General features: G+C 42.5%; 1 protein-coding gene across 1 annotated transcript in view; it reads left to right on the top strand.

The window, feature by feature from the left end:
* Positions 1-12,780, top strand: part of MECOM (MDS1 and EVI1 complex locus) — a 302,145-nt gene that overhangs the window by 52,098 nt on the left and 237,267 nt on the right. The window lies entirely within an intron of this gene.

Below are 12,780 nucleotides of genomic sequence, written 5' to 3'. Positions count from 1 at the left end.
TGCCCCGCCGTGTCTAGGTACAGAATGGCGCTGTCCCAGCACCAAGAGCTGCGGTGAGCAGGGAGATGCCTCCAGCACCTGGGCATGATGCCATGTGAGGGTGGAAGGGCAGCCACAGATGTACTCAGGACTTGTATCGGTTCATGTCTCCTCTCAAACTCAGCCCGTTCTATGCTGGTGGTTAACTTGATTTTTGCAAAATGTAGATTTGCCAAAGATGTGTGGCTTCCATGCCTTGAAGCAGAGTTCTTTTTGGATTTAAAAGTCAGGGTGGCTTCTCCACCTTTGGAAGAGTAGGCAAATGGGTACTTATCCACAGCAACACACAGAACCTTACTTCCTAAATGGGGATGTAATATTTACCAGTCCTTTCTCTGAGCCAGCGTCACTTGTCTGTTTTGATCTTTTTTTCTTTTTTTTTCTTCTGTATGTTTTTGTAAGCGAGAACCTTCTTCAGCAAATACAATGTGGGACTCTGAAGTCTTTCGGCCTGCCTGCAATACAAAGCTTATGCAGGGCAGTCAAGAGTCTCAGATTCCTATGCTAACCTATTTTTTATGATTACTCAGAAAACTTTGTCTATATTTTTATTTTAACTGATAAAATCATTCAGATCAAATTAATTTTCATAATTTCCAAATTTCTGGTTCTGTTCCAAAATGCAGTTCTTTAAAATCTTCTTGCTTCTTCTTAAATTACCAATCTAAATTGGTAATTTTCATTTTCTTTCCTTTTGGCAGCATGTGCACGTGCCACAAACGGTGCTTATAGGTTTTGCTGCCCAGGCTGAGCCAGTCTTGGTGCTTGAAAATCCAGTGCAAAAGAAATGATGTCTAATTCTAAACTCAGACCTTGCACCCCTACACATGGTCATCCCAAAATGAGAAGCCCATGGATCTCACATGCCCAGAGTGGGTGCCCTGGTGCCGTCGACTCGGTGCTATCTCTGGGGGCAGCTTGGAGCTGCAATTGCCCTGTGACTTCCTCCTCTCTCTTCATAAGGAGAGGATGGGAATTTGCTGAAGGCTTTTATCAGCAATCTGCATCTGCCCCCATTCTAGCTCGGCAGCTCTCGCCAATGAGTGGGAAAAGTCGGGCCAAGGCGTAATCTGCTCCCAGCTTGCTTCCTGCCGCTGTGCCCCAGGGATGGAGGAAGCAGACAAGTGGCCCTGCGTGCTCATGCTTGGCCAGACCAAAAAGTTCAAGAGGCTCAGCAGTCTGGGGAGAGATTCCCTCTCCCTTTTGTGAGGACGTAGGCAATATTGCATGTTTGGCTTTGGCATACACTAAAAGTTCATAAAAATGAATTATAGAGAACAGAATGCAGACAAACCTTAGAACGTCATGCTCTTTGGACACCTGCTGAGGTCCTTTGGGTCTGAACAGAGCCATCTGCACCGTATGATCTGATGTGACATTAACGTACCATGCCAAGGGGCTTCTAATTAAATAAAGCATCATCTGAAGGTTTTGTTTTGTGCTTTCACTCAGTGTGCAGTTTCAGAGTACCTGGGATCACAGCTTGATTTATTTTTTTGTCCTTTCAAAAAAGGTTTTCATCCAGAGTTTCTCTTGCGTCTAAAAAAGTTATCTCTGAGAAAATGTGGCTTGGAAAGGAAATCTCTGCCCCGATGCTTGTAATTTAAATGAGTTCAGGGCAGGCTCCTGGATGTGAAAGATCCCTATGTGAGGACGGGGAGCACATGGGGCTGAGCAATCTCCTCCGGCATTCTACAAAGCCCCAGGACAGCACAGGGCAGAAGCTGTACCACAACTTTCCTGTGGTTTTAGCACCTGAGCGTAGGCACCTTTCAAGAGAACACAGTTGGCCCAGGCTTCCCATGCTGTGCTGAGGTTTGGAGTGAGTCAGGGCAGTTGCAAAGCATGGCACGTAATGCATTTGTGCATTAAATCCACCCACATTATCTTACATCCCAAGCAGCCCAGATTGTCAGTAGACAATTATGGGTTTTGCCGGGTTTATTTTGATTGGCCTGCTCTCAGTTTTCCGTAGTGGTACTCTATTTGTAAAAACAGATCATTAATGATAACAACAGATGACATGTGTCTGAAATATGGGGTGGAAGAGGGAGTTAGTTTTTTTCCTTCTTTTTCCTGAGTGTCTGCACTTTGACAGCAGGTTTGCCAGGCTGTCACTTGGTTGAGAGATCCACAAGATTAGGACCTCATTGTGTGAATGTTTTCACAGCACTTGTTGCTATAAGGAATCTTCACACTTTGGTGGATGAAATCTGGACTCCTAGACACAAACTGTTAAGAAGCAATCATAACAATTAGCTAATGTGTCAACAATTAGCACTTTCCATCAACCGGCATTGAGTGGAACCTTCTTCTTATCCACACGCAGACAAAAATGCAGTGATGTAGTAAAGAAAAGCACTGAAGTTGGCTGCACTCGTCCCTTGCTGTAGCCAGCAAGCTCCCATGGGTATTGTTTACAATGATTATTCTTCCATTATGATGTTATTGCATAGGTCAGGGGTGGTAGCTAGACTGAAAGTAAGCTTTTTTTTTTGTCTTTTTTTTTTTAAAACTCTTGGCTGCTTTTACAAAAGTACAACAGAAACAACTGCTGTGAAAAGGTCAGCCAGTAACAGTACTTCAGTGTTTAACTGGTAAATATTTCAAAATAGTATTTCTAATATTTTACCATTTGGAATTTTTTCAATGCATCTCCAGTCCAGCGCGACTCCATCAATGTAAGATTTCCACAGCCTCTGCTGGGAATTCTTTACAATGGGTGCATTATAGTCTGTTGCTGTACCTACCACCAGCTGGTCAAAATTTAATATCTTTTTATATGGTATATTACTGGCAGTAACATAAAAATCACTGTTTTCTCAAGTATTTTACATATCTCCATGTGTGAACACTGAAGAGTGCTGAAGATAGGTCTTTTTCCATAACATTGCAGCCACTCTTAGCAGTGCAGTATCTTCATAGGAGAGAGCACATTTAACTGGAAAGAAGATCAGAAGTTCTCCAAGGAAATGTCTTTTGGAAATATTCCCTACAATGCCTGGGGTTCAAAACAGGCTACCAAGAGATAAACATGCAGCACTCCAGCATCAGTAAGGATTTCTCTGCTTAATTGTGTAGCTGGAGCCAAAGTGAAACCATCTCAGAAACATGCAGCAGTTTCTAAAAGTAACACACTGCTTGACTGCAAGCCAAAGCAATTGATTTGAAACAGGGCATGGTGCTTCAGCACAGCCTAATCTGGTGCAGCACCCCAGTAGCCGTGGTTTGGACCATGTGTGTGTGTTTAGGAATTATTTGACAGCCCAATAAACAAGGCATTGCAGAAACCCCAATAACAAGGTAGAGGTAAAGATGCATATAGAAACAACAACAGATGTGACAACTTTCGGGAGGGGAAGGGATGTTACTGGGGTTTGGAGGCAGATGCTCCAGAATTTCCCTGTGGCTCTGTGCAGACCTCAGACCCCAGCACACCTCAGCCACCTCCTTTTAGCCCCAGTCTTTCCTTGTCTCCTCCTCCCACCCTGGGACACGGCGATACTAAACAAACGTTTGAGATTTTTGTAACAGTGGAGGAGGTGAGGGGAGTATAATTACACCGGGGATTATTTATATGGGAAATATGGTTAATAAATGTGAGAAGGATTGAGTAACGTAGGAAAATTCTTTACAAATTCTTTAGTACAGGAGCAGGCAGAATGCCCCAGACAAAGAAAATCCTCTGAAGTGCAAGTGTGTTCTGCAAGCTTTTGCCAAGCCTATGACAAAACCAGGCCTTTCTTTTTGCATTAGGACTCCTATTCAATGACACACTTAAGCATGTTCTTAAATTCCGTTGACATTTGAAAGCACTGTTGACTTTAATTGGACTTAAGCACCTGTTCATAGTTAATTGTGTGCTTTCAGGGCTTTTCTTAAAGGGGAAAAAAAGAAGGATAGTCTTAGGCATGTGCTTAAAGTTAAGCAGGTGCTTAAGTGCTTTTCAGAGCTGAGGCCTTAAGTCTGGGTCTGATCCTCTCTGAAGGCAGCAGGTGGATGGGTTTTCCCCATGCGTGGGGTGGAGGAGCTGTGAGTTTAAGTGACAAAATAAAGTCATGAGAAACATCTCAATGAGCAGCACCCAATCATGAGTGCCAACTGCAGAGAACTGAACTGTAAAATTATTTTACAGCCAAAATAAATGGGCAACTCAAAACGTCACCAAACATTAGCAGCTAGGGGCCCAAATAATATCACTGGATAACGTTGCCATTTGAAATTAAATCTGAGGATCAGAATTTCACTTCAAAGTTAAAGAAATAGTACCTTAGTTTCTTCACTGAGCCATCGATTGAGCAATGTTTATGCTTTGCTATGGTCAAAATTTGGATGGAAGGGCACCAGTGTCCTCGTAGAGAAACTAGATGGAAACAAGTGCCTGAAGGACCCCATCTATGCCATGAACAGCAGAAAAAAAAAAAGTGAGGTTTTGTTAGAAAATGGCCATGGCTGCATGGAGCTGAGGCCTGGGTGCTGCTCTGTTGTGGGCCTGGCGGTCAGAGGTGCTGCAGAAGAGATGCTGGTGCCTATGCAGGGCATGCCCTGGGCACTGGGCATGGGAAGGGCCAGTTAGTGGGTCCTTCACCAGCGCTGTGCCATATTTGGTGGTTTTCTCAAAGTCCCATTTCCTTCAGTATTGTGATTAAGTGACAATGTCGTCTCTCATTTAAGAAAAAAAAAAAAAAAGAAAAAAGAAAGTTTCCAGCCTTTGTGGTAACAGAGATAAGCTGGAAAATATGAGCTGAGAACATTCCCAAAGAAGAAGGCCAGTATTAGAATCCAAAAAGCATTTTTAAAAACAAAAACTTCAAAATAATAAAAAACCGAAGCTATTTTCCTTGCTGAGTGAATTTACAGGGTGCCCTGCCTTGTTTTGGGAAGTGTTGGATGGGTACAGGTGCCCTGCCCAGGACTTTTCTCTGCTTAACCTTTTTGCCAGATAGATGTGAGAAGGTTGCATGCAGCTGAAGTGCTTCCGTGGGGTGAAGGGTTGTGGCTGGAGGGTACTCCTCTCCTGCAAGAGTTTTTGGAGATGATTCTGGTACATGAGCTATACAATAGTTTTATCCTCTCTCTGAATCTAGTAACCATGATGAAGTGCTTCACAGGAGAGCTGTCAATTCCTAATGGGCGTAGGAGCTGAAATCTGTACCAGTGTGAATTGTAAGAAAAGAGACCGTGCAAAAATTCCTCAATTTTCTTGCCAACCTTATTTATAAAATGAAATGTGTTCTTATTAGAGAATGGCGAGCGGTGCTTCACACTGCAGATAGGAGAGCAAAACCGAGGAGAGGCAAGACAACGCCAGCGATGCTCCTGGCTCCGCCGAGCATTCTGCACCATAAATCTCGGCAACGCCACCGCTGTGACCCGAAGCCTGGGGGAAGAGAATCGTATGAAAGTGATAAATCACAGCCAGTGTTCCAGATCTTAATCAGGCAAAGAAAGCTGGCTCCATTAGCAGACAGATTTGTAAAATCACTTACTAATAATGCTGTGTTCTCCCTCTGGTTTCTCTCTGGTAAGACCCCAGGTTGCAATCCTGAGGCCACGTCTTCCTGGTGTCAGAAAGGACCGGAGCTCTCCTTGCCCAACCTGCTGTGTAATACAGGCAGTACTGTCTTCACATTAACACCTGCTTGAGCTAGAGATCTCTCAACAGAAGCAGTGAATCCTGAGCGAGCACAGCATCTGGTAAAGCTTCCTACCAATGATTCTTGGTCATACACCTCATCGCAGCATGCCCAGCTCCCAGCCGCTGCTCTCAGTCCACATCAATGTTCTTTAACTCAGGAGGTTTCTGTGATCAGAGCTCTGCCATCTCTTTGCCCTTACCACATTTGCTAAAGATGCCATTCCCCTTGTTTTTCCTACCAGGCACCATATTCAACATCATCATTTTTATTCTTCTTCTTTTCAATCCTCTGTAATGTTTCAAACTCTTTCTTAATCCGAGCTTGCCGTGGTGGTTTTCCAGGAGAGTTTCTGTGGGTGTCATATCTGCATTGCTGGAGGATGTCTGTCTGCCCACTTCTGTCTTTTAGAGAAGCCCAATTCCTCTGCTGCCCTGTGCTATTCCTTACATGCAGCTTCTCAGTTTTCATGCCTACTGCACTCTACTTTGGATAACAGTGGTACATTTTTCCCGTGTCATCAGTAAAATCACTAATTAAGGTAATGACAGAAAACAATCCTTGCAGGAGCCTTGGGAAAATCTAGGTTCTTGATGCTGATTTCCTATTTGCAATTGCATTTATATTTGTCTAGTAGCCATGTGTAGTTTGTATTATTCTAATTGATTCCATTATCAGATAAAATAAAACCACTTAGTAATAATCACTTACTGATAAAGTCTTCTCCCCGTTTTAATCTCTAAAGTACTGGCTGAGGGCTTATATTGCAATAGAAATCTTTTGTGTGGCCTAAGTACATTGCATGAACAGAACTACCTTTATCAAGAAAACCTGCAATCAAAAAGATTTCCATTCACTTCCATAGGATCTTGTGTCTTTATGTACGTAGCAATTAGCATTACCTATATAACTTTGATTCCTAAGGAAGCACGTTATTGATTAAGGAAATGGCTGTTAGGATAATTTCCTTGTCCTTATGTCACTTTGATGTGTCCGTACCTGGCTCCTCTCCCTGGCACGTTTCAGGTATCAGGAGGCAGTTCTCTGAATCTTGCATTTCCTGTTAGAAATCCACATTCCTGATTGAGATGCCGTAACACTCTTGCATGCCAGCTATTTATTATAAAAGATCTGGCTTTCATAGCAGCAATTTAATGCCCTTCTGGGTTATTTTTAGATGATTTTTAGATAGTTAAGTATATGTGTGATAGTACGTTTGCCTCCTAAATTTTCATGGAGGTATGTCTGAGCACTTCTTGCCTTTCTACTTTGTTTTTGACAATTAGCTAGTGCCATGATTCAGATCGCTTCTGTTCCTATTGAACTTGTGTTTTTCTTGTGTCGTTATTTTCCTCTGGCAATTTGTGTAATTTATAGCTTCAAATTAACATTTATGACTGTTAGCTTCCCTCTTTTCTATTATATTTATATCAGCTCCCACTTCCCCTCTTAGTGACACTGTTTTATAGGTTTTCTTTTTTTTCTTTTTTTTTTTTTTTGTGGTGACTTACTTTCTCAGCTATAGATTAAAACCTTTAGAAAATACTGTAAAATGTTAGCAGAGCTTAACTATTTTAACACACTTTTATTTAATTTCTCCATTTCTACTGAATGACTTAGGAAGTGTATTTGCCTTTGTAATATCACCCCTATAAGTAGTAATTGTGTTCATATCTGGTGGGACTTTTGTTCTTCTTACTCAGAATGAGTGTATTTAATATGATTTAATGAAATAGAAAGCTTGGTGTCATGAGCACGCTGCTATAGCCCAGATCTCCTCACTTACCATCCCAGTGCATGAATTTCACTTGTAAATGTATTTTCCCAAACCCTCATGTTGCTTTCTAAATAAAGTGGGGATTCTCTGAGCACGTACAATGTGGTGGCTGAGATCTGTGCAGTTAGCCAAGGTAAGATCACGTACTTCGACCAGCTCTGTATTGTTTTACACATATGGGAGATTTAAGAAAATATCTTCTGTACAAATCTTGCCTCATCTACATCCTTAGGCACTGTGGCCACAACCCCCCCATGTACTACTGCTTCATGTGCATACATCTGCTTTTCAGTGCTTGTAACCCTCTCTGTGTCCAAACCAACAAACTGACACTGTCAATATCTTTGCTGCTTTGAGGCTACTGCAGCTGAACGCACTACCCAAGGTGAGTGCTCTGATTCTCCTCTCACTAGCACGAGCCGGGAGTGATTTGAACTAATAAAAACACTGCTACAGAGATATCACTGTGCTGTGAGAAGCATCTGCAACGTATTCTTTTCCTCGGGTGTAAGAAAGCTTTTGGGAAATGCGTGCCCCTGCACTGTGAAGCATGCGTTCCAGGCACCTGTACGTAACATGAAGTTAAACGGGGGAAATAATTGGGAAACCAGTTCTGTTGCCACTTCCATTCCAATCATCCTCGTCATCACATTTCAGGATGACACGTACAGAAGTACTGTGTGAAAGTCTCTCCATGCGGTGCATTTCGAAAGCCTGCAGCTGTGTTCAAGTAGGCAGTTGGAATCTGGCGTAAAACGAGGATCTGAGCGATTTGTCAGCGTGTGTGTCTGCGACTACAAGCCTCTATCTATACAAAGTTAAATTATGCTGCGGTGCCAAATGCATTCAAGTGGACTGGGAAAGACCCTTGGGAAGATGTTGGGTTTTTCTGCTATGATATTTTCTGGTAGTTAAACAGTTCTCTACTTTATAATAGTTAATGAAAATGAGAGTGGTTGGAAAGGTTATTTCTGTCTGTTGTTATTAGATCCTCCAGATTTGCTGACCCTGAATAATTAAATGTTTTTGATCACTCCGTTAATATTGCCTAGAACTGAAGTAACTCTGATCCTTCAGCAAACTGGAAGCACAGCATGGTACGTACTGAAAGGCGCCAAAAGATGAAACATTTCAGTTTTGTGGTTCACATCTGTCTGTCCTGAGACCAGAAGACCATTATAATGCACTTAGAGCATTTAAAAGCTCCTCAAGGTTGAAAGCCCTGATTAAGGCAGTATCTGCTCACACGTGTCCTGCCAGAGTGCACCAGCCTGGGAGCCAGGAGCCCCTTGGTTCACGCAGCAATGGGAGAAGATGTTAATAGCATTGTTTAGTGGGGAAAAACAAGGGGAAAATGTAATCCAGGAGACCCCGACACTGAAGTGAAAATAGCAATGTACACATCCATCAGTTTGTACTGTTTTTGCAGAGAGTATAAAATATTTAAACTGAAGTCATTAATCATCCTGCTCCTCCGTTCTAATCCATGGGAACCACAGGAGGTCACCAAATATGCATTTAATATAAAAGAATGACAAATCTTGGAGGGAAAAGTAGTGCTGTGTGTAAGAGCTGAAATGCCAAGAACAGAAAAATTTCAAGCAGAAATTTTGCTAGAAATGAAAAACTGATTTCACAGTGTTCTGCTGGAAAATCATCACATTTTGGGCAGGAATTCAAAATATGTTTAGAATTATTTAAAAAAAAAAGCTTTAATTGGAAATTTGGTTTTGTTTCTGGATTTTTTTTTTTTTTAAGAAAAGATATTATTGGATAGAAGCGTTTTCAATTTTGTTTGTTTTGACAAAATCCCAGCATGGCTCATGGAAAGCAGATGCTTCTTGCAGAAGCCGTTGCCAGGTTCACGTTCCAGGTTTCCATCAGGTACTTTTGACAGATGTTTCACCCTCCCAGTTGCTGAGCTTTTCACACCAGCCTGATATCACCCATAACTGCAATACCTAATGGGAACCAAGGATTGTTTCCTTTCACTGAAGAGGATGCCTATCCTCAGCAAATGCCTTCGGGGGTTGGTGTGGAGAGGAAAGCCAAAGACTGCGGCTCGCTTAAATTCATGCAATATACCCAATCGTTTTGGGGCTTCTTGGAAGCAGCAGGCTGTCATTTATTTACCCTTGTATTTATTCGGTGCAGCTAGGGCTGGTTGTGCAGAGAGAAGAGCCCTTGGTGCAGGGAGGCAGAAGCAGAGTGGTTGAAGGAACAAACATTTCCATTATCCGGTGGCGGTAATCTATGGCTGCTGCAAGTGTTAACGGAAGCCCCTCCGCTGCCTGGGAACACGGGGAGAGACAGCAACACGCTGCCTAACGATGGCTTTCCAAAACTTGCCTTCGGCTTTGGCACAATACAGCCACTGTAGAAGAAGACATTAGGAACAAAAAATAAAGCTTGAAGCTTCAAGAGCAGGCTGCCAGAATTATTAAGAAAAACATCAAAATGATGCCATTAAAAACAGATGGGGATTCTATAAAGTATTGAAAAGAAAATGTTTAATTATGAGCCTTATGCAAAACCCATCAAAGTTGGATTAATATTATAGTGCTGTTGCTGTAGAGGGTTTAAGTAGTCCGTGGTGGAACATTAATCTTTCACTCCTTTAAAAATAATGTTTTCCTTTTGTTGATGACAAATTCCATCTCTTCACTGTTGAAATCATATATCCAGATTAATAGCATCTAACATAATGAAATCAAAAGGCACAGGTAATACGGATTAGTTTAGAAAACAACAACGAGGGGAAAAAAAAGACCCCAGGGGAAAAAAACTTCACTGGATGAGTGCTTTTGTCAACATTGCTGCATTTTTTCCTGTTGGTAAATGATGAGGGAGCAGTGTGTACTCACAAGTATTCTTGTCTGCCTGGGATGTAGTGCTCGGGCTGTATACCCACTGCTCTGCAAAATGTTTGACAAACAGAAGGTACTTCTAATTTTGGGAGGGAGTTTTGCCTATCTTAGATTTCAGTATGATTACCCATTTCTGCACAGTCGGAACGTGTCTGGCAGCGAGTGCAGCCCCAAATCTGTCTCTTCCAGCTCAGCTGCCTGGAACAGCTAGGAAGTGTTTCTGGGATTTGATTTTAGAGAAGGACCAGGAATATGAAGATAGCGGTGCATGAGTTGCTTTGAGAAGGTCGCTGTGATCCCTGCTTTGGGGGAGGGAGCATTCCAAATAAACCTTTCCCCTCCAGCCTCCAGGAGTGTCTGGGCTTGGACTTCTTGTGCGAGCAAGGCAAGGGGATGTGGTCCCTGTGTATTTCTTGTCACCTGTTTTCTCTCCAGGGCCAGGGCTGGTCCTTATCTGGGTCCTTATCAGGTGTTCCCTGCCCCTCCAGCACTCCTCTGTGCAGTGCTTGTAGCCAGCTCTGTGCACGGAGCTCTACCTGCACTGCGGCCGCTCAGCTGCTTTCCTTCATCAGATACGTGGTCAAAACCTGTGTGCTGCTTCTCTTCATACAATAGGAAAAATTTCCCTTCTTCTTTTTCTCCCTCCCCTTTAAAAAAAAAATACATGCTTTATTGAATCATCAGGTACACCAAAAGCAGGCTCTTATTTTAGCAAAAATATCAACACTGACTGCCAAGGTAGATTTAAGGTATTCATTACAAAATATTTTGTCCTGGGCTTTAAGAATAATGCACTTTCAGTACAAAGCAACGGTTATTTTGAACACTGGACATTTTTTTAGTTATTTACAATAGGTTTCAAGATTTGGAATTACCATGAAAGATTTACTTATACTGCAGTTCATGTAAAATTTAAAATCAATAAAGTAAATAAATTTAGCTTGTCTGCCCGAATCGATTTCCTACTACGCTAACGCAGCCTGGTAATACTGTACTTTCTTATCTCCAATGTCATCCTCCTGTGATAGTTTCAGGGTTGCAATTGTGCTATGTTATCATGTCCTTCGCAACACAGCGTACCCCTGAGTCGCCCTCACCTTCCATATTTCAACCCCAGTGCATGAACACTGCTTCCCTAGAATGGGATTTTTGGGGCTGCTTCCCGTGCAGAGGAGGAGGCCCCCGGCCAGATGGGGAAGGGAATCACCACTGCCGAAATAAGGGCTCCAAAAAGAGCAGAGCGGTGCTTTGCAGGGTGTCCTCTTTTGGACAAATTGCCCCTCTTTTTCTCCACTTTTTACGAAGATACCACTCCACTGGTTGTGCATAAACAGAAACTCTTTTTTATTTTATTTTAATTTGTAGGATAAGTGGTGCTCAAAACCAAATGCGAAGCCCTCATCCAGCTGTTGCCTTGCTGTGTTCCTCAGAGTGAGGGCAATTCAATGTGTTCCTTAAAAGAGGAGACATCCACTGTGACGTTTTGTCATTCCTTTTGCCCTCAGCCACAGCTGTTTTGGGGGCAAGTCTCGTCTCCCACCTTCCAGAGGGGCAGCGGGAGCAGCCTAGAACTGTGAAGAGATGGCACTGACCCACCTGCCCTTCATGTGTGCAGGATGCGGGAAGAGTGTACGAGTGCAAGGAAAGCTTTGAGAGGTGGTGTTTGCTCTGTTTAATCTTTATGTCTGGACCTAAATGAAAAAGTCACTCAAAAATATAATTGTGGGCTTCCAGTATCCAGTCGTGAAAAAATAAATCCTTTAGTTGTCTCCATCCTTCATGTTTTCTGGACCTATGGCATGACTGGTAAAGGCTATTGCACTGACAGGTTTAGCTCTGATTAAAAAGGGATTCTCTGTTGTCAGATGGAGGATGGTGGTTTTATTTTTAAAGAAGTTCAGTGATTTAAACTTTGGTCCTGTTCTGCATTGGAACAACCCAAAACTTGGCGAAGTTTTGCGAAACAGACTTCTGTGGCCATGGCAATATCTGTGCTACATCTGTGTGATTTTCTGTTCAATCTCTGGTTGGAAAGAACCAAGGGTCAAGGATTTTGGAGGCTCTCATCTGAAAAATATTGTCCAAGCTGATACACCTTCAGGAGACGGGCTAGTATGAAGGAAGTAGCATGCTGGAGAAAGGCAGCTTGTCAGAGATGTCGCAGCCAATCCCAGGTCTAACCCCTTGCAGCCTCATTAGCCTCATTAGGAAGCACAGATGATGATGTTACTATTAGCATACCTTGGCGAGCTGCTGAGAATTGTGCCTAGCGGACTAGATACAGCTGTACAATTCAAAGGACATAGAGGAAAATAATCCTTACGACAATAGTAATTTAAAATGGACGAAATTTTAAAATATTGGATTTATTTATTAAAAGAGGAAACACATCAATACAAATGCTTTGATTCTGGGCCTGGCAGAACAGTAACTATTTTTACAGCCAAGCAAACACTGTTGT

Source organism: Numida meleagris, chromosome 4 (assembly GCF_002078875.1).
Source record: "Numida meleagris isolate 19003 breed g44 Domestic line chromosome 4, NumMel1.0, whole genome shotgun sequence".
NCBI lineage: Eukaryota > Metazoa > Chordata > Aves > Galliformes > Numididae > Numida > Numida meleagris.
This window is presented reverse-complemented; position numbering and strand designations above follow the sequence as displayed.